Below are 26,490 nucleotides of genomic sequence, written 5' to 3'. Positions count from 1 at the left end.
TTCAGCAGCCTCCACTCACCCTTTTGAGTGCAGCTTCCCTTGATTAGGCGATGAGTGATTCACACCTTGGAGTAGCATGGTCTGATGCCATTTTAGCACTTGTTGATGTAATACTTGATCATGTAATGTGTTTTATCTGTGATGCAGGAAATGCAAATGTTTGCTATGTGTAAATGAGAATGGATCTGAGGGAAAGTGTGAAGTGATAGCTGTTGTTTATTGCTCAGCAGAGTGGTGTGAACAGCATTAATAAAACTCTTCTGTTCGATTTTTTTTGGTAATTTTTTTTGATTCACAGCTAAACATTGTCTTCTCGATAAAGGAGGAAGAGATATATTGGTTTCTATGAAATTGAATGGGATTAAAGGATGCATATCTCTTCCTGTAATATCTGTTTAAAAAAATGATATACACATTTTTTTTATTTTCCATCTTACCTCTTATGCTCTTTCACATCCACAGTGCTGTATTTGAGAGTCAGCACAGTCTTGATCAAGTATGCCCCTGCGGACATCTCCATCAACACAATCAATGTACTTCTAGGTCACCCTGCAACGAAGCATCATGCTCAACCAAGTTGTTGCCCTAAACCAACTTACGTGAGGCTGCCTATTAGTATTTTATTAAAACAAGAGATAAACACAAATTTTGCAGTAATTTCATTGTGAATTCGAAGATCTGATCATACTGTTTTGATCTAAAACTGGAATACAGCTGCAGATTTTATTGCCTTTACCAGCAATACTCCCCCTCATATTAACTGGTTTGCAGTTCTGTTTTAAGTTCAAAAATGTTTTGCTGAATTCTTAATCCTAAAATTTGCTAAAGTCAAATCACTGGGATTATCTACCATTGAAGTAGCAGAATGACATATTGTACGTTTTGATCATTTGAGATTGAGCATTGTTGTGCCTGCTTCATCTCTGCATTATTTCCAGCAAAACAGAAACCTGATGCTGCAGGTTTTTAAAATTATCTCATCAGCACATGAGCATGCTGACGTGTAATGAATTGGAGTGGACTTTAAATAATTACTACAGGCAGAATGAAAAAAGCAGGCATCTGATTACAGGTCTGTAACTGCCTAAATGGTTGCCTGATATTTTTATTGGACTCGTATAATGCGACAGCATGTATTGTCACATTTTGTGATTTTTGTTCATTTTTTTGGCCAAAAGGCTGAGAGTTTGAGGGAACAGGGAAGAGCTGCAACTAACAGCTTTGCGTTATGGCCAGATATTCTCTCGCTGCTTTTCAAAAAGTGCTGAATCAAAAAAAATCAAATCTAAACTTTCCTTGAAGACTTCCAAACAATAATAGTACTCTGCTGTCATCAATCAATAAATTCCTCGCTCATTGTGATAGTAGATCCCAGGCAAAATGCAGGGAGTCTCAGGTAAAGGCCTCACTTACATTGTGAACGGGGGAGGCAATGGTATAGCGATAATGTCACTGGACTAGTAATCCAGAAAACCACGCCAATGTTCAGAGGACATGAATTCAAATCCTACTTTGGCAGATGGTGAAATCAGAGTTATGTGGACTGAGAGCCAGTGATGCTCCCTACTTCCTGAGCTAGGAGGCGCAAGAGCAAATGTCACTTTCTCAAGCGGTGTGACTTATAAAATAGCCAGAGGCAAAGTAATCAATTTGATAAGACTCATGTAGTACAGTGGTAGGGTCCCTACCTCTGAGTCAGGTGGTCCATGTTCACATTGCACCTACACCAGAGGTGTGTCATAGCATGTGTGAGCAGATTGGTTTAAAAATGAAGAGCTGAGTCTTCCGTTGTGCCTGTTGGGCAGTGCTTGTAATTTGTTATTTATTCATTTCATTGGGTGATTTGGTGACGAGTCTCCCAAACCATTAAAAAAGACAACACCTCCCCAATGATAGGCTTTCAGAAGGGAAAAGTGGAAACTGATTATAGCCAACCACAGATTTACAGCAAAACACTTGCAAATCTTTGAATCGCTTTTGCTGCTTAATTCAGGATATGGATATCAGTGTATGTAAACATTATGAGCACAAAAATTCCACAGTATTTTGTGGGTGTAATTAGAAAATCATAGCACTAAACTAAAGACACTGCAAGGGCTTATCAAAAGGTTATTGGATGAAATGATTGATGAAAATAAAAGAGGAAGGTTAACTGAATTTTTGTTTAACTTGAGGCAGATAACCATTGATTTCAAGAAACAGCTCATGATTGTTATTTTGCAGTTTGAACCAAACATGAGTTTGTTCACCTGTTGTGAATTGAAACAGCATAGTTGTTCAAAACTGACCTTCACCTAAACAAGGGCCTTCTTAATTCATCTTCAAAATGAACGGAGAGACATAACAAGGCTTAGGTAAAATGCACTTGTTTATGATTTTGATCGTGTTGATGTATGGGTTATGTTATTGCAAAATAAAAAATTTGACAACAAAACAATGTGGCATCTTAGGAGTATACCAGTTGCTCCTCTTAGTGGATTATATGACAAAACGAGTACTTTGCATCGGTATTCACCAAGGAGAGGGACATGACAGATGTTGAGGTTAGGGATAGATGTTTGCTTACTCTAGGTCAAGTTAACATAAGGAAGGAGGAAGTGTTGGGTATCCTAAAAGACATTAAGCTGGACAAGTCCCCAGGTCCGGATGGGATCTATCCCAGGGTACTGAGGGAAGCAAGAGAAGAAGTAGCTGGGGCCTTAACAGATATCTTTGCAGCATCCTTAGACACAAGTGAGGTCCCGGAGGACTGGAGACTTGCTAATGTTGTCCCCTTGTTTAAGAAGGGCAGCAAGGATAATCCAGGTAATTATCGACCGGTGAGCTTGATGTCAGTGTTAGGGAAGCTACTGGAGAAGATACTGAGGGATAGGATCTATTCCCATTTGGAAGAAAATGGGTTTATCAGTGATAGCAACGTGGTTTTGTGCAGGGAAGGTCATGTCTTACCAACTTAATAGAATTCTTTGAGGACGCGACAAAGTTGATTGAGGGGAAGGCTGTAGATGTCGTATACATGGACTTCAGTAAGGCGTTTGATAAGGTTCCTCATGGCAGGTTGACGGAGAAAGTGAAGTCACATGGAGTCCAGGGTGCGCTAGTTAGATGGATAAAAAAACTGGCTAGGCAACAGGAGACAGAGTACTAGTAGGAGGGAGTTTCTCAAATTGGAGACCTGTGACCAGTGGTGTTCCACAGGGCTCTGTGCTGGGACCACTGTTGTTTGTGATATACGTAAATGATTTGGAGGAAGGTGTAGGTGGTCTGATCAGCAAGCTTGTAGATGACACTAAGATTGGTGGAGTAGCAGATAGTGAAGGGGACTGTCAGAGATTACAGCAGAATATAGATAGACTGGAGAGTTGGGCAGATAAATGGCAGATGGAGTTCAATCCGGGCAAATGCGAGGTGATACGTTTTGGACGATCGTGTTCAAGGGCGAACTATACAGTAAATGGAAAAGTCCTAGGGAATATTGATGAACAGAGAGATCTGGGTGTTCAGGTCCATTGTTCCCTGAAGGTGACAACGCAGGTCAATAGGGTGGTCAAGAAGGCATATGGCATGCTTTCCTTAATTGGATGGGGTATTGAGTACAAGAGTTGGCAGGACATGTTGCAGTTGTATAGGACTTTGGTTCGGCCACATTTGGAGTACTGTGTACAGTTCTGGTTGCCACATTACCAAAAGGATGTGGATGCTTTGGAGAGGGTGCAGAGGAGGTTCACCAGGATGTTACCTGGTATGGAGGGTGCTAGCTATGAAGAGAGGTTGAGTCGATTAGGATTATTTTCATTAGAAAGACGGAGATTGAGGGGGGACCTGATTGAGGTCTACAAAGTCATGAGGGGTATAGACAGGGTGGATAGCAAAAAGGTTTTTTCCCAGAATGGGGGACTCAATTACAAGGGGTCATGAGTTCAAAGTGAGAGGAGGAAAGTTTAAGGGAGATATGCGTGTAAAGTTCTTAACACAGAGGGTGGTGGGTGCCTGGAACGCGTTGCCAGCAGATGTGGTAGACGCAGACACGTTAGCGTCTTTTAAGATATATTTGGACAGGTACATGGATGGGCAGGGAGCAAATGGACACAGACCGTTAGAAAATAGATGACAGGTTAGACAGAGGATCTTGATCGGTGCAGGCTTGGAGGGCCGAAGGGCCTGTTCCCGTGCTGTAATTTTCTTTGTTCTTTGTTCTAAATGTAAGGTTTGTACAGCTGACTTAAATTTGTACCCACAATCAAAGTAAACTGCTGTAAATTGAAATTTTGGTTTTGTGATATTCAAATAAAGATGCTACAGTGGGGAGATAATTTGGCAAGTAATTTTGTAAGTGGGCATGTGAAGATGCTAATCTTCCTATTTAATACAGCCTTTTTAATCATATTTCAATGTCACATTAATACCATTGAATGTCATTCTTCTGTAGAGACCATTCAATCCATCATGTCAGTGCTTAATTGCTGCAAGATCCGCTTACAAAGTCCCACTCGTGTGCCTTTTAAACACTCATTTGCCTTTTAAACTGTTTTCATTTTGTTTTCTTTCTTTTTCAATTTGTTTATTTTGCTGTATGAAATATTTGGTGAAAGAGTTTCTGGGATACTCTGCTCAGCCTGTGTTAGCTGTGTTTTTTTATTAATCAAACAAATGATGTCACTTGGCCTGGAGAAAGTACACTCAACTTGGTCAGATGATTGCGATTGAAGTTTTGTTCTAGAGCTGAAGCAGGTCATTTCGTGTAATACTTGATGCAGTGCTGAAAAAGTATTCAAGTCACTTGAAATCCATGTAATGAAAGGTGCTCTTTCACAATTCCATGCTTGATGGCCCTCAGGTTAAACCACTACCCGTTCTCGTCACTAACTCCCAGCGCGCGCTCTGCACCCCCCCCCCCCCCCCCCCCCCCCCCCGGCTCGTCCCCGCTCTCGGTGATCCATTGAGTAATTTTGACTTTGGTTGAAGAAAATTGAGTTTGCTGTCACTCCTTACTTGCCATGTTAAATCTCAAATTAGATTTTTTCTTATTTGCTGCCTTCCCAAATAAATAGCATTTTTACATAGTCAGATCCTTGTTCTGAAGAATGCTAAAAATTAATTCCAAATAGGGGCTGGAGGGCGGGGTGGTAAAATGCTTTGGAACATCAATTGCACTGTTAGTTAAATTCTTTAACATGTATTCTTAAGCTATTTACATATGCCATTTGGCAGGTTATGGCAATAACTCTCAATACTAGCATGTCCTGTTTAATTGCACACTAGATCTTTCGCACTGGTTAGTTTATGCTGTAACCTATCAAAGAATGGAATTAATCCTCATTTATTGTGAATTAAATGCTTGAGGAAGACTGCATAGCTAAGATATACTGAGGAGGCTCATAGTATGATGCAGCGTACTCAATTCAATCAAATTACCTCCCATTGCAGGAACTATTTCTTTCATATTGGTTTCAAAAAATTATGGCTTCAGAAACATAGATGAGGTAATCATTAATATCCTGATATGAACAGACCAAAACTAACATGCCACTAGTTCAATATCCAAAAGTTAAATGATGGTCAAATATATATAAATTGCATCATAAGTGCCCACACTTATCATAAACATAATACCTGTGATGCAAGCGTTTTCCTGATGAGTTGTGTGGTATAATGCTAGCACTTGTATTAAAAGTTCCATTATGGTCACATTTAAAGATTTACAGTTGGCTCTGATATAACACAATAGTTCCCTTCTCGTGTGATCTTGCATTATAAGAAAATTGGACAGTAGCCACACCATTTAAACTAATGGGGCTAGAATCTCTCAGCTGAAACAGGTAAGGAAACTTTGTGTTCTACAAAAGCAGTCTAAATTCTTCTATCGTGTTAAAGCTGATTCACATTGAAGAAACACACATAGCAGAACGGGCTGTGTGGAGAACTGCTAATATGGCTAAAGCTTTTAAATTGCTTGATTTCGTGAAGCACTGTAAAAGGATCATCTGAAGATAGACAAAGGAGGATGCATTGTGGAAAGCAGTTTCTGTGTGACAGGTTAATAGGGGTCAAACAGCCACAAACCAAAATTAGTGGGCTGAGCTTTATCAGTGAAATAGTTATATGCATTAGATCAACCTGATTTTATTCCTTTGAAGTAGAGAAGAAGGGAATGCTCTTTTGTTTTTGATTTTTTTGCTGATATGGATTTAATTACATTAATTACGCTACAGTTTGTTTCCTGTCGAGACTAACAAAACAAAATACTACTGTGCTTGCCTGATATCTTGAAAAAAATTATGTCAGTGATGGCTTGGCTATGGTTGTAGTGCAATAGAAAATTATTTTTTCAATTAATTGAAAATGCTGATCACATGGTAATCATTTTTAGATTGTACATTCATATTTCTAAACGATACGTTTATACCAGTTGTACAGGCCTATTCTTAAGGCCACATGTTTAAATGTCAAATTCTCTGCTACTAAAAGCCCATGATTATACAGCAGAACATGCTGTTATAAAGTTGTATAGAATAATTGTGAATTGGAAGGGCGGAGGCTAGAATTTCATTGTTTCTTTTCAAAAAATGGGGAGAAGAGTGTGTGGCTCTGTTAAGAGGTAGTGCTTTACTAAGCTCAGAGATTTATACAGGACGGAAAAAAATTCCTACGTAGCTGAAGATGTACAGGCAATCCTGAAATTGAAACATGCTTCAATTGGCTATCTGTTTGGGAACCATAGGCTTGTTTTGATGTTTTGGCAACTAGTTGGAATCAGCCAATTATTTTAAAACAAGCACTTAGCGATTGAAAGCCAATTGAATTTAAATCTCAGACCAATGCTATTGTAAGAATATTGATACGACATCCAAGGCATATAAACAGAGTTTTTGAAAATGGGGTGTGAGAGCGAGCTGCCAACTGAGCAATGAGCATCTAGCTCTCAAGAAATCGTTAAGTTCTCTAAGAAAGCACCATCTATCCAAAAAAAAATGCCACAGCACTTCTCGATACGAGTCCTCGTGGAAGACTTCAGAGAGAACATCCCAGACAACTGGATCAGCAGATGAAAGATGTTTTATGACTTGGACAACAGAAGAAAGGCATGTAAAATTTGAGAGTAAATTTTAATTTATTTTCTTTAACTTGTGTTAGTTGGAACAACATTCCAGTAGAATTTACTTCAGTTAAGGAATAGTTGATAGTTAAAGGGGAATTGTTTCATTTGTTAATTTGTTCACTGTTAGAGTTCAATAAATATTGTTACTTATAAAGTGAATATCAGGGATTTTCTTTCATTTAAAACGCATGCCCACCCCCCCCCCCCCCCACCCCCCAATAATGGTTCAACAAATTAGGTGAGGTGAAGGCGAGCTGCTCTGGGTGTTTCGGGTTTAATTATTGCAGGACCACTACTCTTGTATTAACAGATTGTAGGCGTATGTTTCAATTCTAAATGTCAGAGGGATTCGACCTCCCCTTCATAACAATACTATCCCACATAAATTCAAAAATTGAATGATTAATGAAATGCTTATTTCTTCCTTGTAAAGATGTTTCAAGTCAAATGTAGTTTAAATGTATTCTATACATTGTTTACAAGCCTTTCTCCCCTCCACCACAACTAGGGCCCACAATAGGGTCCAATAACCCGAGTAGCTTTGGACAGGTGTTTGGCTGTTATGTTGGCCTGGGCATCAGGGACCTGTGACAGGACCAGCATGAGTGCACATGATTTCTATTCCTGCCCCGACCACAGAATTTATATTGGACCTTTTTATGGAAGGAAACCATTTCAACTAGGACAGAGGTGAGCTATGGCTTGGACTGTGGTCTTCACAGTAGAGAAGTTTGAGGGGCACCTGATAGAGGTATATAAAATTGTGAGGGTTGTGAACAAGTTGGAGAGAAAGCAACTATTCTCCAAATGATCAAGAACAAAGGGCCCTACTTTGAAAGTGAAAGGCAGGACATTTAAAGGGGATTTGAGGAAAGTATTTTGCACCCGGAGGGTGTTGGAGGTCTGGAATCTACTGCTTGGAAGGGGAGTTGAGGCAAGTAATCTCTCAACCTTTAAAAAATACTTGGATCAACACTTGAAATGTTTATAATAGTTAAGGCTGTGGACCTAGTGTCGGTAGGTAGTACAAGGTAGTGTGGGTAGTAGTGTATTTTTGCATGTGCAGATGTGATGATCCAAAGGACCTCGTCTGTACTCTGATTCTAACAAATTGAAAATTTGGACAATTGAAATCTTGGACATTGACACTGGAAGGACACGGTGAAGGATTTGGAGAAAGTAAGTCGGATAAAGTGGTCCGAATACTCATGGATAAGTGTTTCAATGACAGATGATGAGGAAAACAATTTTGTGAATGTCGAAGTGATTTTGGTGGTGCCTGAAGTGTTGGATTAAAACCAAAGCAGCGCAGTGAGATTTACGCTATATATTTCCACCCTAGTAATAAGCCAGAAAGGGTGATGGATCCATGAATGCACACATTTTTGATGACTTTATTATTCCTATTGTTGACATAGAAAATGTTTTGCTTTCCTCCTGCACTAGTTTTATCTGCAGAATGTAAATTATTTGAATTGCCAGAGAATTAGTTTTCTGGCTGAAAGTGAAGCCTAATATTTATAATGTCTGATACATACAACAATGAGATCCAGTTTAGTTTTGAATGAAATAGTACAGGACAATACATATGGATGACCAAGAATAGCCTTTAAACATGATCTACTGAATTATGCCTTAATTCTATAACTGTCATTCGTATACCATGTGCTTTGCAAAATTTTGCAAAATTCTGCCAAATAAAACTGTTAGAAAGATAGATCTTTTTTATTTGTATTTTGTGTAGGTTTTCATTGACAGCTATGACCGGTCCATGGTCCATCTTTCTGATGTGTTTGGAGAATTATACCCTAAATGGGAGTAGGCTTCGTACTGTTGAAGATCATAGGTATTTTTATTTGTTCGTAGACTGAGTCATCACTTGCTAGGTCAGCATTTCTTGTCTATCTCTAATTGCCATGGAGAAGTTGGTGAAGAGCTGCTCATTCGTAACACCACAACTCTTGGTGTGCTTTCCTGAAGAGAGTTAAAGGATTTAAACCCAGCAACAATGAACAAATAACATTGTAATACCAAGTCAGGATATGTGGAGGGGAATCTGGTAGTGTTTCCAGACATTTGCAGCCCTATCCTTCTATGGTGATAGTGGTCACTAGTTTGGAAGTATACAGGTTCACATGATCTTAAAGGACATAACTTATGTTTATGAGACTTTATTTTTTAAAAAAGCAAAGGAATCTTCAGCTTTACAACAAGGTATCAATGATAAAGCCAACATAAAGAGATAGTAGGAACTGCAGATGCTGGAGAATCTGAGATAACAAGATGTGGAGTTGGATGAACACAGCAGGCCAAGCAGCAAGGGTTGGGGGGAGTTCTACCCCCACCTTAAGTTCACCTGGACACTCTCTCGATACCTCTCTCTCCTTCCTGGACCCCTCTGTTTCCATCTTTGGCAACCACCTGGAAACTGATATCCTTTTCAAGCCTACCAACTCCCACAGCTACCTAGAATACACCTCCTCTCACTCACCTTCTTGCAAAAAAGTCATCCCCTATTCCCAATTCCTCCACCTCCGCCTCATCTGCTCCCAAGATGAGGCATTTCACTCCTGGACTTCCCAGACGTCCTCGTTTCTCAAGGACTGCAACTTCCCCTCCGCAATGGTTGAAAAAGCTCTTGACTGTGTCTCCTGCATTTCCTGCAACTCATCCTTCACAGCCCCTCCCCACAATAACAACGAAAATAGAATCCCCCTCATCCTCATGTACCACCCCACCAACTTCCGGATCCAACACATCATCCTACAACACTTCCATCGTATGCAATCTGACCCCACCACCAAAGAAATTTTTCCCTCCCCACCCTTATCTGCTTTGCAGACGGACCACTCTCTCTGTGACTCCCTTGTCCGCTTCACACTCCTCTCCAGCCCTACCACCCCGGCACTTTTCCCTGCAACCGCAGGAAGTGCTACACCTGCCCCCACACCTCCCCCCTCACCCCCATCCCAGGTCCCAAGAAAACCTTCCACATCAAACAGATGTTCATCTGCACATCTGCTAATGTCGTATACTGTATCCACTGCTCCCAATGTCGCCTTCTCTACATCGGGGAAACCAAGCGGAAGGTTTGGGGACCGCTTAGAAAAGCACCTACGCTCGGTTCACACGAAACAACTGTACCTCAGTTGGTACAGTTCACGAATCAGTTCAACTCCCCCCTCCCATTCCTTAGATGACATGTCCATCCTGGGCATCCTGCAGTGCCACAACCATGTGACCCAAAGGCTGCGGGAACAGCACGTCATATTCCGCTTGGGAACCCTGAAGCCCAATGGTATCAATGTGGATTTCACAAGCTTCAAAATCTCCCCTCCCCCTACCGCATCCCAAAACCAGCCCAGCTTGTCCCAGCCTCCCTAACCTGTCCTTCCTCCCACCTATCCCCTCCCCCCACCTCAAGCCCCACCCCCATCTACCTACTAGCCTTATCACACCTCCTTGACCTGTCCGTCCTCCCTGGACTCACCTTTCTCCTCCCTCACTCCCCACATACATCACCTTTACTGCCTCCAAACCCCCCCCCCCCACCTCCTTGATCTGTCTGTCTCCTCCCCACCTGTCTTCTCCTCTATCCATCTTCTATCTGCCTCCTCACCTCCTTATTTATCTCAGAATCCCCTTCCCCTCTCCCATTTCTGAAGAAGGGTCTAGGCCTGAAATGTCAGCTTTCCTGCTCCTCTGATGCTGCTTGGTCTGCTGTGTTCATCCAGCTCAACGCCTTGTTATCTCAGGTAATGATAAAGTGTGTGTGTGTGTGAAAAGAATGGGGGCGGGGAGGGGGGGCATGGCAGGGAGGTGGGGTGTCAGCCTGGCCGCCTTACATTGCTGCCTGGTATGATACAATACAAATACAAAGAAATCCATCAAAAACTGAAACTCTCTTTAGCACGATAACAAAATGTGAGGCTGGATGAACACAGCAGGCCAAGCAGCATCTCAGGAGCACAAAAGCCGACGTTTCGGGCCTAGACCCTTCATCAGTCCTCTCTCTGATGAAGGGTCTAGGCCCGAAACGTCGGCTTTTGTGCTCCTGAGATGCTGCTTGGCCTGCTGTGTTCATCCAGCCTCACATTTTGTTATCTTGGAATCTCCAGCATCTGCAGTTCCCATTATCTCTGATACTATTTTTACTCTCTTTAGCACGCCAAGTTATTCGGAATGAAATCTTGAAAAAGGTGGCACTAGATATATAACAGATTGTTTCAAGTAGTTGAAGGGTTGGCAATGAAGGGATTGTAGCTGCCTGATCAAATGCAACAAGTTTTGACTGTAGAACTAGACTTATTACGTGCAGTCTGAAGGGGCTATCCAGTCTAAACTTAAATGTTGACATGTCAATACAGAGAAGGGGTGAAACAGGGACAGTGTGATTAGAACTATTTATTTGCATGTAGAGTAGCAGAACTGGCTGAACCCAATGGCCTGTTTCCCATGTTTCCAGCCTTTCAAGTCTACGTTCCTTGCGTGTGGATGCACCCTGGACCTAATGGGAACATCTCTCGTAGCTTGCTGCAGGTCAATTTGAAGTGTGTTCACACTAAAACATTTGCCCTTATTTATTTTGGAGCTATAACAGGAGTCATTAGAGAAGAATCTCCTACAATAGTAAGATGATGCAAAGAATAAAGAAATGCAGAGAGAAGTTCCCATTTTGGAGAATATTGTGATTTTACTTTGCATACATCATTGACCCTATAATATTTGAAAGAAGTATTGTAATGCTTGTTACATGTCCAAAACTGTGTAGCAATCTCTGAACCTCACAATAAGATTTCCTGCATTAACAGCAATAAGTTGTACCCCTAACAGATCTATATATTCCCTGATGGATGTATGACACTAATTGATCAGTTTCCTTGAGGTTTGACAAGATTGTTCCACTCCATTATTTTTAAAGGTAGCTGCCGTTAATGTTATTAACAGGAGCTTCAAAAAAACTTTTTTTAGCCTTTTGAGTCTATACTTCTTCTGTGTTCAAAATGAGTGGTATTGGTAAGAAATGATCTTTAATAGAAAGTAATGTTTAGTTGGACTGTTTATGCTTCAAGTGTTCCCTTAATTCATGAGTAATTATGCACTTATATGGAAGAATTTTGCTTCATTTTTTTTTGTCTCATGAATGACTTATTTTTAAATTCCAAGTAATGTTGCGGTTTAATGAATAAATGCAATTTTGCTCATTGAACTAATGAGTTACCTCAAAATGACAGGGAAAAACTAATGGTATGTGACACCAAATTTGAAAACAATAAAAGGTAAAGTAAATCACTAAGTAACTAGTAGTTTCCAATTATATTGCTAAAGGTTGGTTTAGGTCAGAAGCATGGTGATGATTAGCTGCTAAACGGGTACATTCTGTCAAAGCATCAGTTCAAATGCAATCTCTTGGGATCTAAATTCAGTAATCCAAGATGATTGTGTTCAAATGTTGAATTTATGAAGAGCAGGAATGCTGCAAGGGAAAGATGTGCTTATTTTGAGAAACGGAACTTCAATTTTGGAGACAAGCTTACCAGTCAAGAAGTGGGAGTGTAAAGCCAAATTATAGAATGCCTATAATGTCAATTAGAGTATAAAAATCAGCTGCTGGTATTTGTGATTGAATTGTATCTTTCAAGACTTAAAAGCAACAATATTTCCATTGCTGTACTGGAGGAGATAAAGGTCCAATGATTCAACTACTGCATACTAACAGAATTGAGAGAACTTAATCCAAGCAATCAATGGAAGATGAAGCTGAAAACATGGAAGGAAATATTAGCAAAAAAGGACAGAAGAACTTCATAAGCGGAAGTGAGATGAGGTAGATTGATGTGATTTTGGTCCAAATTATAACTGGAAATTGTTTAAAAAAAATGGCTGCATAATTTGCTTGTGCAGTGCCTGCCTTCACAGTGTGACATTTGCTGTATCGGCTCCAAAAAGACTCCATTTTGCCCAAACCTCTGGTGCAGGCTATGTTGGATTATATTTTTGTCAGGTTGTTAAAAATCTACTGAATACTTCTTGGGAGGAAGATTAAAACATTAGTCAAGTTAATTAGGCTAATTTGACTGGCACTAGCATTTGCAAGCCCAAAAGTCCAACTCATGCACCCTCACAATTCCATAAAGCTGAATATAATTCAACAGTGGGAAGCATACCCAGCCTCCAATTAATGTGATTTAAATTGATCCTGAATTAAATGCATGTTGATTGCTCATTTGCTTTGTACTAGCTGTTGCTGCATTAGTCAAATTATTTGACTCTCCATAATGGCTTTAGCTTTTGTCCCTGTTAGGCTGCAGCATGACCAGAAGAGTGCAGAGATAACACACAGAAGGATAGGATATTGAAAGCAAGAGGATCGGGAGAGGGATGCTCAACTGGAGGTCATTTCCACTTGGGTTTTTGCAGAAGCATCCCTCAACCTCAAACTTCATAAGGAATAATTTGCATAATATCTCCATTGCCGAAAAAGTGTTCACAGAAATTTGCAGACCTGCAGCCTCCAATGATAGATGCTGAAAATACAACCAAATTTCAAGGAACAAGCATTGATTACTTGAATAATAGGGATTCCATCAAACCCATTAAGTAACCTTGTCTTTTCAATTCTGGAGAAAATTGAATATTTAAAAAAAAAAGCCACAAGGCTTGACTTTTGACGAAATGTACATTTATAACCTGAAGACTTTTTTAATGTGCAGCAGCTTTATGTAGCTTTTTCTAGTGTAAAAAGTTTTGATGTTATTTAAAGTAGAAGAATAGCTAGAAATCTTGCATTCAAACTGTTGCTATTGCAGAAAGGACATTAATTTGACAGCATTTGTTTTGTACATCTCAGCCAGTTGCAACTTACTGATTTGGGATGTTTGAAAATAATAATTCCACAGTGGCTAGTATGTGGCATTCTCTGCCAAAAGCAGTTCAATACGTTGAAACTTAAAGGAAAAATATGGATTTATATAATGCTTCCTCTGATTAATGGATATCATTGAAGTACTTGTAGCTAATGAAATACACTTGACGTGTATTTACCGTTGTAATGTGAAAATCATGAGAATCGATTTCCATACTAAAAGCCACTTAAAAGCAATGTAGCAATGACCAAAGGATCTCTTGGTAACATGATTGAGAGCAAAATATTGGTCATGAAGTTACAGATCGCTCTGCTATTGCTTTTTGTACTTGTGCATTTTTATTGTTTACTTTCTATTTCCTAAGCCTTTGTTCAACATTCTCCTTTTCTCTTCCAATATTCATGAGATCTCATTCTTGTTTGTTTTTTAAGAAATACATTTCTCCTGAATTCACTTGATCTCTCATTCAGTTATTATCATCGTACCTCTTAGCAAATATTTTCTTGCTTTCCCCTTCGTAGTTGGTATCCCTGTGCAGTTGTCTTTCTGTCTCCTTTAATACTTGAACTAAACCGTCACTTTCAATTAGCTAATTTAAACCTTATCATGATCATTGAATGTGAAATAATGCATTTGTTTGCTTCCCTTATGGCTCTGCATTACTTCCTGTTAGTGCTTCCTTCCTTGCATTGGGTCAGAAAGAAATCTTTTTGTTTGGGAACAACTGTCATCCCTAATGATTGCAGTTGTGATTGTATATTGTATACAATATACAAAATTGTATATTATGTATTAAATATTCCTTTTAAGTAGTCTCTAGTGTATGATATTGAATTGGCAATCCTGGCTGCAACTAGGTCTTTGTTAATCCAGTGATAACTTGTTTCTTTATGCCAACTGTTGTCAGTTCTGTTCTTCTTATTGCTGTTCATTGCAAACAAAGCTCAGAATATAATCTTTCATTGTTCTTCTTTTATGTTTAATATTCCTATTATAACCACTTTCAGTTTTGAGTATTTGTTATTGTTATCTTTTTTGTATCTGACCTTCACTCTCAGACCATTGCATTTCCAGTTTACAGTACTGTTTCTTTCCAACAGGACCTCTGTCCCAGCATCAGTTAAGTACACCACCCACCTGAATTCCTAGCTGAGGTACCCAACATTCCCCTATTTATTGAATACTCAAAGAATGTACTCATTATGCTCCCACCATGATCTATTTTGTAATGCCTTAATTAGAATTTCAGTCTTATTCCTTAAACTAGTAAACACAAGTGATGGACAGGATGAGTAAAATGCATAGACTTTGAGTGACCATTTGATAACCCAAAGCAGAGCAAGTTTTCAGATAATAAGACAATACCACTGTAAACCCATGTGCGCGTCATTCTCAAAAGACAGAAATGCTGAAACTTTTTTTTAAAAAGTGTACCTGTTGTACATTCAGGTGATGTTTAACTGGCCTCACAGCTCCCGGGATTCCTGTCCTTTTGTTTTTGAAAAGCTTTCATTATCGTAAGTACGTTCAAATATGGCTAAGTGAATGTTTTCAACTGGGTAGGATTGATGTATAGCAAATTTACTTTTGTCTTCATGTACGTAGCGCTGGGTAACTTTGGTGCGATGTCAAGGTAACTACACCAAGATATCAAGATTCTGGGTTTAATTTTCAATTAATGCCAAATTAACTAACCCTAGCCAGGGTGATGGTTGTGTCAGTGGAATTGGCAGTTGCTCCTTTCAGCTGAAGGGAGAAAACTGCTAAACCTGTTTATGATAACCATTTAGCAGCCCCTCAGTGGATAATGACATTAAAGACAAATCGATATCTGTTATGGTGTCTTCTGTTATTGGGTAGTGTGCTGATCCTGGCGTGAGGAATGACCATGTCAAAAGGTAATGCAAGATATTTGATGCTTGTGAAACTCTGTTCCATTTAAATAGTTGCTTGCTTTGGTAGAGAAGATGGTAACTTGGGATCTAATTGATAGGAAAATTGATTGAGTGGGTGGAGGTGAGCATGGAAGGTGGTCACAAGCTGTACATCAAGGCTAATGACCGTTGTTTAAATAGTCTCACTGAAACAGATCTGCTACTATATTCAGATAAAATATAGCTCTATCCTTTGGAGTCTAAGAAAACGTTATTCTATGGGTCTAAAGACTTTTTTCTTTTAAGTAAGAATTCAGTTCAATCTTGGGAGATCAGAATTATTCCATCTAGATGAAGCTGCCACTTATTCCATTGAGTAGTCTTCTGATGGGTGCCCAGAGGAAAAACAGTGAAACTTGCAAAATGCCTAGTATTGTTCATTTCCAAGTTTGTTTTTTTAAAAGCTTTCTTTTTTTCTAATAATCATGTATGATTGCTCTGTATTGAATAAAATTATGTAAAATGCCCTAGCTTTGGTTCTCAGGCTCTATAGAATTAACTGATCTCAAGAGGGCCGCAAGAGAGGATGCCATCGTTCTCCCTACTGGTATTCAAAATACATGGAGAGAAGGAATGAGTAAAGTATTATCCCTAATGACTTAATCATGGTTGCCATCAATTAGAGAAAGGTTACCCTTGTACATGAGAGACAGAAATTTTGAGGAGCTGTTCCTCCAATCAGCTATTCCATCTCTTGTGCAGGTTGCTCCGCAAATCTCAGATATCCCCTCTCCTGCTTTTTACTACACGTCAAGGAGCAGCAGGAACCGGGAGAGATCACACCTCTGGTGTTGCAAGAGGAGTGACTCTGGCCAGTCCCAGCCTACTCTGTAGCATTATTTCAGAAAGCTTGAATGACTGTATTCAGCATCCTTCAGACCCAAGCTGGAACTTCAACTGGGAGTAGTGGATCAAGGTCAGTTTTTGGAAATAGCAAAGCCTGAAGGTCAATTGGTAGTGGAGGATTCACGTAGGGGTTGTCAGACAAAGGGCCATTGATGGGAGAAATGATACGGCATCATGACCTGATGCAGCATTATGTACTGATGATCTGCAACTATCGTGCTGTGACACTACTGTTAGCTGTAACGGAGGGAAAAAGTGTGGGTCGCATAATACTGAAGAATTCCATGAACTTTTAGCATAGCACCTGTCCTCAATATCTCCTTATTGTCTGGGTTTAAGCTAACTAATTTGAAATACTGTAGCATGGTTCTCTCATTCAGTAAGATGGAGACTGAACTTTGTACTGTTAGATTACAAGCTGTGAAATGGTAATGACATCATTAGCATGTCCCTTAAAGGTATATCACACATTCATGAAATGTAGCGTGTCATGGTTGGCGTTTCTGAGCCTCATCATACAAAATCATCATTGAAGCTTTGTTCTTCATTCTCTGTGCACATAATTGATGTTTTAGGCATTGCAAAATGACTAAAATCAGTTCAGATTAATTATCAGATTAATTAATAGCATAATAATCAATAAATAACCTCAAGCAATCTGAGCTGATTGCATACCTTTGCTGAAATCCAGGAGTTTGTGAACGGATTCTGGCGCATGTGCCCTCTATCTATGTAATTGTGGTAGTTTTCTACCTGTTCACTGGTGTCTGTTTCATTCTCCAGCCTCTTTAAAGAGGAAAGTCCTTTATCTGTTTCATTCTCTTCATTGCGATTATGGTTTAAATCTGGAATGGTTATAATGCTGAGATTCATTCATACTGATAGTCCTGTCACTGCTGAACAACTGGTATCAAAAAGGTAGAATATTTTGAGAATCCAGGCTGAGCGTAGATATGCAATATCATTGTGCCACTTCACAGACTTGATCATCCATTATACTCTGAGACTGTCTTTTGTGTGTTGTACTTTGGAGTGCCACTTATACATGTCCTTTAGAAAAAGTGATAGAAATAAATTGGCACTAGCTCCTGCATCAATTTCAGCTTCCAGGATGTTCCAACCTGCCTTTTGGGAACATATGAAAATAATGATCACAAAAGCTTCTATTTGTGTTATACCATGCTGTGAGAGGTTGACTATATGAAAGGCCTGTTCATTTCCAAAGGTTACAGTTTGCTGGCTGTTCATTTTGAAGATGTATTTGTGTTTGTTTTGGCAGTTTTGTATACTGCCAGCATTGAGGTGATTTACCATTTATTGGTCACCTGGGCTACCTTCCAGGGTCTAGTTTGGCATTTGGAACCAGATTTTCTACATGTGTGTACTTGATGTCCTTCAGTGCCACATACTTTGCAGATATGAGAAAATGCTGGGCAATGATCTAGTGGTGTTGTCACTGAACTGTTAAGCCAGAGACCTAGATATTGTTCTCGGGACCAGGGTTCGAACTCTGCCATGGCAGATGGTGGAATGTGAATTCAATAAATATCTAGAATTCAGAGTCTAATAATGACCATGAATCCAGTGTCGAATGTCAAGAAAAACTCATCTGGTTCACTAATGCCCTTTAGGGAAGGAAACTGCCACCCTTGCCTGGTCTGGCCTGCATGTGACTCCAGACCCACAGCAATGTGGGCAATTGGAGACAGGCAACAAGTGCTGCCTGGCCAGCGATGCCTACATCCCCGAATGAATAACAAAGAAGAAAAACTTGCGTGTGAATGTGAAAAAACTGCACCTATAACAGATCTTGCTGGTTTGCTGCACTTTGACCATAGTGCGGTCTGCGCCCAAAGCAAGTAATTGATGCAAGTCTGCCACATTGACTTCATGCCAGTGTCCAAATGCAACAAGGTATCAATGGCATGACCCATTTTCCTTGCTGAGAAGATATTTTTAGGAGAGTTTTGATCAGAGTAGAGCTTGATTAGCTTCTGAGTTCTTCTAAATAAATGACACTCGTGTCATTTGCTGTGGCACTAGTGATTAAGTTGTCAGTAGACTCTTAGGGTTTCTGTCTAAACAACATGTTGGTGTCTGTCATCCCAGAAATTTGATTTGTACCTTGAGCTAGTTCTAAAGTACACTCCAGGTCTTTTCAGATCAATGGCAGTCAAGACAAGGGCCGGATGTATTTATTTGGTGAAGCATTTCCTTGCTGATGGCAAGTAATATTTTGAGATTTTCTGTTAAGACCTGTGATGTAAAACTTCATTTTGCTTAAGTAGCTGTAGTTTGATGAAGATGTCACTTCTCAATTCATAGTCAAATGCCTCCCTTTGTATTTGGTTGAAGTTATTCAGTTTTAGGTTTTTGTTCCTTTCTTGTCTTGGGATATTGTTCTGACCCTTTCATTCTTTCTTCTTTTGCTTCTATTTTATTTTTCATAGTTGTGGCCTCTTTAATGCTTTGCAATGTGTGTGTCTGCGCCTTTAAGATATGAAGGCCTATAGTAGCAGGTTTCAGTCTAAAGAGTTTGCACCAGATAAGAAGGAATTATGTCACACTAGATCTGGAACCTAAATTGATGGAGACAAAATAGTGAAACCAATTGACGACTGCTCACTGGTGAGCTGCTGTAGATTAGCAGATTATCCTCAAACAGGAGGGCTGCACAGTTATATATTGACTGTCAATGTTTGTTTTATCTGTAAGAAGCCTTTTTGCTGCTGATTTTACTTTCAGGATGAAAGAAGCATTTTGACTGTAGTATCTTGAATTCTAAATCAGGAAGTTGAAACTATATGCTAGTCCAGTGTTTTCTGGTCAATAATTATGTCCAGGATATTGATGCTCCAGCAATAGTAATGCCATTGAATGTCAAGGATGGATAGATTCTGTCTGGTTGGAGATGGTCATTGCCTGTGTGAAAGACAGGTTTTTACTTGCCACCTATCAGTCTAAGCCTGGATGTTGGCCAGGTTGTTGTGCTTCAACATAGATTGCTTCAATATCTGAGGAGTTATGATTTGGTGCTGAAACTTGTGCAACTATCAGTAAACAACCCTCCTGATGACGATGGAAGGGCATTGATGAAGCAGCTGAACATGGTCAGACCAAGAACACGCTGCTGTGAAACACTTGCAGCTGTGTCCTGGAGCTGACATGTTTGACCTCCAGCAATCACAACCATTTACCTTCAGTACTTTGTACGACTGCCATTAGAAATAGATGCAGGTACAGGTTGTTCAGGAATTTGAACCTGCTGTGCCATTCACTTGAATCATGGCTGTTCCAGTATTCCTCACATCCTTTTCCAACCCTTTCCCCATAACCCCTGATTCCCCTACTGATCAGGAATCTATCTATCTCAGTTTTAAATACACACAAGGGCTTCACCCCACAGCTAACAGTGGCAAGAAATTCTAAAGACACTTAACCCTCTGAGAAGACATTTCTCTTCGTCTCAGTCTTGAATAGGTGCCCTTTCATTCTGGGACTGACCCCTCTGGCCCTAGACTCCCCCATGAAGTGAAACATCCTCTCAGTATTTATCCTGTTAAGCCCCTTAAGAATCCAGTATGTTTCACTGGGATCACCAAGATCAACTCTCATTTGTCTAAACTCCAGTGTTCGTGTTCAGCCCAGAAGGGGAGTCACTGGACCCGAAACATTAACTCTGCCTTCTCTCCACATGCATGCTGCCAGACCTACTGAGTTTTTCCAGCAATTACTGTTTTGGTTGCTGATTGCCAATATCTGCAGTTCTTTGGTTTGTTTGTTTTGGTGCCATCACTATAGCTAGGAATTATGAGAAGTTGTGCTTTTTTTGACTCTTGGCACTGTAATTTTTTTTCAAGAATTCCACCTTTCCAAATGCACTTTTTTTAAATTTTTAAGAGTCTTGGATTCTTGCAGAGCAATTGACCATAAAATTAGCTTGTCAAAAATAATCATTTACCTGATGTATGAGCTGATTCCTCAGTATCCTGAGCGACAATTTACGTGAAGCTTTCTTTACCTTACTCTTCTAATCCTTTACCCTCATGCCATGTTCTACCTTCCCCTTAAATGCTGTGCTGTTTATCATAGAAGTATCCACATTCTCCTCATCAATTGATGTAGATTTTCCGGAATTAAGTATTTGTGCAATCTCATTGTTGTGGCCTCTATTTTTGGAAATACCTCCAAACAAGCAGAAACCTTATCTCTGCATCTGTCCTATTAAAACCTAGCTACAATTTTGATTAGCAAGGTGTAGAGCTGGATGAACACAGCAGGCCAAGCAGCATCAGAGGAGCAGGAAGGCTGACGTTTTGGGCTTAGACTCTCCTTCGGAAATGGGGGAGAGGAATTTCAGAAGAAGGTTCTAGGCCCAAAACGTCAGCCTTCCTGCTCCTCTGCTGCTTGGCCTGCTGTGTTCATCCAGCTCTACACCTTGTTATCTCAGAGTCTCCAGCATTTGCAGTGCCTACCAGCTGTGATATAATTTTGAGTATAATGATTAAGTCACATTATTTTCAAATTTGTAAATGGGATGTAGGTGTCAATGGCTAGGCTTTTGTGTTCTCTTTTCTGTAGAAAAGAGCTCCAGTCCTGGTTGCTATTGAGAGTTTTTGGTGTCAACTTTGTAAATAAATTTTGTAAATGCATTCCTGACTCTTAAATATTCCTTTTGTAGTATAGCGACTAGAAACATCCACCATTCTCTTCATCTGCCTCTTTTCAGGTCTTTTATGTCTCTAAACCTCAGCAGAAACAGTAAGTTACTGTATTAGCTAACTTTTAACTACCTTAACTAAATAGTTATAATTCTGAACTTTCTATAACAAATTTAGACTTGTCTCCAAGTCGTGCAATTGATATAAGGCCCCTAGAACCCATTGTCTAGATATGAGGGCTCAACCTATATTCTTCAGTTGACTGTGGCCACCTAATTACTTGAAGAGGAGGTGAATGGGTTGAATCGGATTCAAGTTGGTGAAGAATTTTTAGAAATAAGGCCGAGTTGGTAATTTGGACACCTTAAATGGTGAAGGGATTCCAAGGATCCCAGGATTCTTCCAAATCGATCTTGTGTAATGCTAAACACTAATAATTGATGGGGTAAAACTTGCTGAATGGACAGTGGGAAGTTATATTGGAAAAATGTATAATTTTAATAGTCCCCTTTATATATAAAAAGAAATCCCTCATCTAAACACGTTATTTAAAAGGTATTTCTGTAGTAGAGTGTGTGCACTCCAAATGGAAAGTGTTAGAACGAGCAGAAACTCGACAGATGTAAGCTTCCTCACTATCATGGAGACATAAACATCATGGGCTGTTGCATGATTCAGAGCCAGGTGACCGAAAAACAAGATTATAGTAGGTTTACAGTGAGTGACTGCCTTATTTCTTTATCATCTGGTTGCTCCTAAAAAGAACACAGAGTCATATGTTGCAGTTTAGTAATGCTTGAGTTATAGATAATTTTAAATAACCTATTCCAACATATGACATACCTCTGGAGCAGATGGGACTTGAATTTGGCCCTCCTTATCCAGAAGTAGGGATGATAGCTCTGTACTTCGAGATTAATGTTTGAACTATACTCCAATTCCTCTAGATTCCAACGTAATACTGAGGTGTTTTTGTTTTCGAAGCTTGGTTTAAAAAGTGCACCAGCTTCATCAAATCAGAACGTTGGAACACAAAAACACCATTCAGAGAATTATGCCTGAAAAATAGCTAAGCAATTGCATGCACAATCTAATAAACTGTCAAAAAGTGAATTGGTTCTAAATTCTTCATCACTTAATTGAAAGTGTGTCATGGTACAGATACTTCTATTTGGATACATTTTGTCATTGAGACCTTGACCATTTAATGATCCATTCGTACATTTTTTACATTATTTACTTGATTTCCCTTAAATTTATTGTTAAATTGGAGTACTAATTTGAGATTAAGTAATCTATATCTTCAGAAATGGTACTGCAAGTTCAGTTTGTACATTCCTGAAAGAGTTAACAAGTTGCTGACAACTTCAGTTGCAAAGCTGATCAGTATCAATAAATTGGTGAAGACAGATTTTAACATTTATCAGTCTGAAAACATCTATTAATAGAGCTGCCTACACAACATCACATGGACCAACTCCCAGTTGTATTGCCGTTTGTACTGACAATCTGCATCAAACATGATTACAGCATTGCCTTCTCGTGGCAAATACCTCCCTGGGAAAAGCTTTTAACAAATCAGGTTGATTAAATTGATCAATCAACCACTCCCAAGCAGGCCAGTCATTTCCTTCTCCATGTACTATTGAATTTTATTTTCTCCTGATGCTGAAAAGAGATTGTATCCTGAGCTGCTCAAATCTCCTGGGTTCTGTTGAGCATTCATGTAATTTTTCTATGTGTACACATTGCATCATCATTGTGTTTTATGATGTTTAGCCAAACTGGAGTTTTGTTAACACCATTAGACACCCTCTTCTATTTGCTGCTATAACCATGTGGTGTTTACATTGTACATCTGAAAGAACGCAGTCTTTCCTGGAGCTTGAATTGGATTGTAGGTAAGCATGTTATTTCACAGTAGTAAACAAAAAGTGCGACTTAGGATCAAAATGATTAGGAAAAGTTTCATTCATTAAAAAGCTGTACTACTTCTGAAAAAACGTTGTCAGCAATGTTTTATTGTTTTAAAAAGTGCACGCGATTTCAATTTTAAAAATACATGTGCTCATATACGTTTTGCAGCCATGTTCAAGTTAGACATCAGAGATAATGGGAACTGCAGATGCTGGAGAATCCAAGATAATGAAATGTGAGGCTGGATGAACACAGCAGGCCCAGCAGCATCTTAGGAGAACAAAAGCTGACGTTTTGGGCCTCGACCCTTCGTCTCGGCCCGAAACGTCAGCTTTTGTGCTCCTAAGATGCTGCTTGGCCTGCTGTGTTCATCCAGCCCCACACTTTGTTATTCAAGTTAGACATTGCTTGATTATTGGCCACTTACATAGAAATGGCAACGGAACCACAACTGAATCTAAAAACATTGTTAGTTTTGTAACATTTTGCTGTCTATGATTATGGAAATAGGTGGGGAAAGCACTGTTGGAACATTTTTGTGCAGTGGATAATTTTCAACTTGTCAGTCTGAACTTGAAGCATATTTTGCGGTATCCACAACCCACATTAGTATCTACAAGAGGTGACATGAAATAGTACAAAGCTCATAATGAAGCGCTGATCATGCACACTTTAAGATTTTTCTGTGCATTATTTCTGTATTGATATTTTGCACAGAAAAATTATAAACATACATATCAAATTAAATTGAGCATTTGCATTTAGCGTGGTAAAGCTCCACAAGATGAATTGGTGGCTTCTAAAGATGTTTTCAATCAATGCTAAAAATGCACAAGTTACATTTAGAGCACCTAGGGTATTTCTTTGTTAAAGCATTTTTCTGATTTGTGGTGTATTTAATTTGCAGATTTTACAAAGGCACTCTTGTGTACATAATCAGTCAAAGACATCCTATAAATTCAACAATAAGTGCTTCTGATTCATTCAGGAAAGCATGATTATATTAAGATATGGTGAAATGCTTATCAAATTAGGGTCTAAAATTATTTTCTGGGTTGGAGGAACCTGAATGATTTGCTGTTTAAGAGGCCGCACTCTAGTGTTCACTGTTTAATGGTCTACTTTCATCAGTTCAGCAATGAGACTGCTATACAAGCTGGTAATCTGTGGAGACAGCAGTTATATAGTGGTTGCATCTTACTCCTAGATATTGGACAAGGTTATTTGCTTTATCAGATGTGATTAATTTTGCTTATTGTGGTCTGCTGTGTTCCAGTGTAATTTGATTTTGTGAAATCCATGAATTTGACTTTCTGTACAGCTATATAAGTGTTTGCTTCAGGCCTGTTTTTAAGCGGCATTAGTACTGCTGCTTTTGTTTTCTTTTCACTGCTATAAATTTGAATTTTGCTTGCTGAATAGAATTTTCATCCATCATGCTAATTCCATGTATGCAGAAAAATGACAATTAGATATCTCAATGAGTTGCTTCAGGAAAAGTGCCGTACTGAGGCCTGCAGTTCATTTCCAGGTGTTCCCCTGTGTTTCCACCACATGATTTTCCTTTTGGGTTTGAATTTCACTTTTGATTAATTATAACTGAATGGCCAAGCAGGATGATCCTCCTAATCATGTGTACATTTATCCTTGCAGAAGAAAAATATGGCTACTCATGCTGTAATGCAGAGAGTCTACCTCCAGATTTGTGACTGTTAACAAAGGTTCAATGATAATCTACGTGTTATGTAAATATATGATGTAGATTATTGCAACGTGTTTTTTAAATCTTTGAATGACAGAAATACAATAATTTATATACTGTGTCAGTGCTCTACTGCTTAATAGAGTTCAAGTGATACATATTCAGTTAACACTTGAGGGAAGAATTGGACTGTTAAATTGTGTGATAACAAAGTGTGGAGCTGGATGAACACAGCAGGCCAAGCAGCATCTTAGGAGCACAAAAGTTGACGTTTCGGGCCTAGACCCTTCACCCAAAAATTGTGTGCGCGCGCGCGCGCAATCAAATAAGATCAATTTGATGCATGCATGCGAAGACCATCCTAATTCAATGATAATAGTGTTCTCGTTGGGGTATCAATATTGTCTCATCAGAAATGCTTTTGAAATAAGAGATAATGGGAACTGCAGATGCTGGAGAATCCAAGATTACAAAGTGTGGGGCTGGCTGAACACAGCAGGCCAAGCAGCATCTCAGGAGCACAAAGGCTGATGTTTCAGGCCTGGAGCTCTTTGAAGGTTCCAGGCCTGAAACGTCAGCCTTTGTGCTCCTGAGATGCTGCTTGGCCTGCTGTGTTCAGCCAGCTTCACGCTTTGTTATGCTTTTGAAATCCTTTGTTTATTCAAACTATTTAAGCATTTGGCAGCATTCACTTTGAGTAAAATGCTATTACTGCAGAGGCTTTCCTTTTTGTGCTATTATTGTCTGTTCGGAAGGTAAAACGAATCAAGCAGATAACGAAACTCGTGATGAGGGAGAGGGAAACAGCAGTGAAATAGCAGCTTGTGCTTGAGTTCCCGTGAAGCATAAACATTTTTTTTTAAAAAAACCTGGATTTTATCTGCAAGCTATGTCATCCTGTGTCACACTCCTTTCTGATTGGTGGCTCTGAACAGCTGAAGACTCGGGCTTACAAAGAAAGAAGCAGCATGAAATGACATGAGAACAATTACTATATTGTGTTCACTTATCTCAGCTGTGGGAAATATCAATTCCTTCACAGCTGCTTAAGTGAGTGCACTCTTGCACTTTAACAGGATCTGAGGCAGGTTTGCATTTTAAATTTCAGAATGCATTCGAAAGGCTTTTGGTTTTGGCACAGTCTCAGGCACTGAATCGTCTGGGCCTTAAGGATTATCAAGAGTAGTATCATTTGACTTGGTTACACTAGTTATAATTGAGAGTTAATCTGCACCATGTTCAGGCAAAACCACAGGTTCGGGTGAGATTGGGTTCTATTATTTTTAGAAATTGGAGTATTTGCTCCTATTGCTTAGGAATGTGCTCCGTTACTCTTGCTTTGATTGTAATGCATGACACTAGGAACTAAAGAACTTTGTACAGTACTCCCTGTTTAATGTCAACATATTTATTTTTTCAATTTTGCCAATTATCTTTACAGCATAACATGCAAATGATTTAATCA

At 39.4% G+C, this 26,490-nt stretch overlaps 1 protein-coding gene across 6 annotated transcripts in view; it reads left to right on the top strand.

The window, feature by feature from the left end:
* Positions 1 to 26,490, top strand: part of iqsec1b (IQ motif and Sec7 domain ArfGEF 1b) — a 427,454-nt gene that overhangs the window by 321,859 nt on the left and 79,105 nt on the right. The window lies entirely within an intron of this gene.

Source organism: Stegostoma tigrinum, chromosome 11, assembly GCF_030684315.1.
Source record: "Stegostoma tigrinum isolate sSteTig4 chromosome 11, sSteTig4.hap1, whole genome shotgun sequence".
Classification (NCBI taxonomy): domain Eukaryota; kingdom Metazoa; phylum Chordata; class Chondrichthyes; order Orectolobiformes; family Stegostomatidae; genus Stegostoma; species Stegostoma tigrinum.
This window is presented reverse-complemented; position numbering and strand designations above follow the sequence as displayed.